This window comes from Magnolia sinica, chromosome 1 (genome assembly GCF_029962835.1).
Source record: "Magnolia sinica isolate HGM2019 chromosome 1, MsV1, whole genome shotgun sequence".
In the NCBI taxonomy this organism is placed as follows: domain Eukaryota; kingdom Viridiplantae; phylum Streptophyta; class Magnoliopsida; order Magnoliales; family Magnoliaceae; genus Magnolia; species Magnolia sinica.
Genome location: NC_080573.1, coordinates 18608628 through 18611333, shown reverse-complemented (window position 1 = coordinate 18611333; position 2706 = coordinate 18608628). Strand labels below are relative to the sequence as shown.

General features: G+C 37.1%; 1 pseudogene; it reads left to right on the top strand.

Annotated features, from left to right (window-relative positions):
- The first annotated feature begins 896 nt into the window (after window positions 1-896).
- On the top strand, window positions 897-2202 carry LOC131244550 (polygalacturonase QRT3-like; annotated as a pseudogene).
- The last annotated feature ends 504 nt before the right edge of the window (window positions 2203-2706 follow it).

Genomic DNA, 2706 nt, shown 5'->3' with positions numbered 1-2706 from the left:
CTCATCAAAAGGATTAATCATTACTTAGGTGGACAAGCTCTAAAGAAAGCCAACTCCAAGCTTGGCCTTTTTGACCTTAAAGCCTCCAACAATTCCTGCTTATCCAATCCAATGCCCAATAAGGGAAAATTGGCCTTTCTACATTCATTACTAGGTTCAAAGCATACTTCGATAAATACGAAAGTTGAAGGTATCTTTTCATAAAATTAGTAGCGAGGAATTTTTGGGTAAAAATCCCTTTTTTTCAAGGGATTATATATATATATATATATATATATATATATATATATATATATATATATATATATATATATATATATATATATATATATATTATAAACTGAAAACCTTTTGCTTTAAAATTATTTCCGAAAAGCCATTAATAGTTTCCACCATTAGACATTAAACCTTCTAATGTTAGTTATCTATATAAAAAAAAAAACTTTAGTATTTTTGAATAGATGAAATTGCCCATACTTAACAGTCAATCCATCTCTCAGTTAATAGGCTTGCCTGCTTGATTGACATGCAACCCCACCCCCACTGTGATTTTTGTGAGAAATTCATCAGGTCCCTCCATTTCACTACCTCATTAGAAGACATGAGACCAAACATGAGATATATACAAAACCCAAGTGGGCCACATACAAGAAACAGTGGGAAGGGAAATGACTACAGTTAAAACCTTTCTATGGTCCATTGTGATGTTTTCATGCCATAGAAACGGGTCATATGGTCATCCTCACTGGATGAACAGAAATTGCAAAAATACTAGCCTGATTGAAACTTTCTGTGTCCCATGAGTGTTTGAATAGTGGGCATTCAATCCCCACTGTTTTCTAGTTGTGGCCTACTTGAGTTTTGGATCTGCCTCATCTTTTAAGTCGTGTCCTAACATGCGTTTCCCACCCGGCAATGGCAATGTCATCATAAGTTCATCTCTTTCCCTCTCCCTCTCTCAATTCATGTCCATTATCGTCAGGTGATAGATGCCATTCAAATTTTATTTTATTTTTTTTTAAATTATTATTATTTTAAATTTTATTCACTGCTGACATCCATTTTCATGGATTTTTTCAGATACATGGAGGAACACTTCAAGCATCGGAGGATTTCCCATTAGACGGATATCTCATTGAGCTACTCAAGGCATCTTCCATCCAAAATGCCAAATTTGCCGACATGAAATTTGAGAAACCATCATATTACTATGAAGCATCACACTCCGGGACCTCCTCCTTGATTCTAGTTTCCGTGGTGGCGGTGTTCTTGTCGTTGATGCCGTCCAAACTTGTGTTGAAAACTGCTTCTTTATCCATTTCACCACCAAAGGACTACTCATTGAGAAGGTCACGAGACCTGCATTTCAAGCTCATTCTTGGGGCAACATCTAACGGCTGGTGGGGACCCACTCGAGTGTAACTTCTCAGGCATTGCGATCGACCTTGCTAGCAACAACAATGTCATCACCAATGTCACAATCTTCTCTGTGGCCACCGGCGTCGTCTTATGTGGACAAGCTAACATACTTACTGGGGTACATTGTTATAACAAGGCCACATATTGGGGTGGTGTAGGAGTGTATGTAAAGCTACCTGGCTTAGGCCAAACAAGGATTAGATAATAGCTACATGGACTACACTGGCATTGTACTTGAAGGCCCAGTTCAAGTCCATATTACTAATGCATTCTTCTTAGGAGATGCTTATATCACCTTAAAATCTGTCAAGGGACTAATATTGCAGGTCTTAACATTGCTGACAACATGTTCTCCGGGAGCGGACAGGACACCCCGATCGTAAACTTGGATGGGCCATTCACAATTGTTGATCAGGTTGTCGTTGATCGGAATAATGTGAAGGGGATGAAATTGAAGTCGACTGTAGGTAAACGAACAATCACCGGAAATGGTACTAGTAGATTGCTGATTTCTCATCAAAACTGTTGTTTTCCAACCGGATTAATCATTTACAGTACTCATTTTATGTGAACGGGCAGTCGAGATTTCCTTAGAATGCGGTGACGAACGTGAGTAACAATGTAGGGGAGGTGAAGGCCAGTAAGGTGATTAATGGGGCAGTTTTTGTTATGGTTGATCAGAATGCTCTCCCAGGACAGTCTATTCATATAAGGGCTCTGATAGAGTGCAGGCCCCACATCACAACTAATATGTGGGGTATGCCAGACATTCTAACCATATAATGGTGGAAACAATGGCTCACATGGTAGCTATGATTCATATAAAAAGTTGGTTCTTTCATTTTGCTTTATTTCTATTGAGAATTATAGAGATATTGAAGAAAATTTTATTGTGGTTACTCTGCTTTCTAATTTTCTCTTTTGCTTGCGTAATTTCTTGAGATTGCTCATTTTCTTATTTCCTATTTTGATTCTGGTTACAAGATCTAGTTTTCTTCAAAAAAAATAAATCATTGTGACATGCTAATGTGGATGAAATAACTCAAAAACAACATCTATTAATACTTGTTTTATCCATTGCATGACTAAAAATTGAAACCATCATAATGAAAGACAATTAATCACATTAAAAAACACATCATGTCATTATTGAAATATGAAAACCATATTAAATGATTAAGCAAATGTGTATATCTATCTATCTATCTACACACACACACACACACACACACACACACACACACACACACACACACACAAAACTTGGATGAGCCCTTATACATCTGT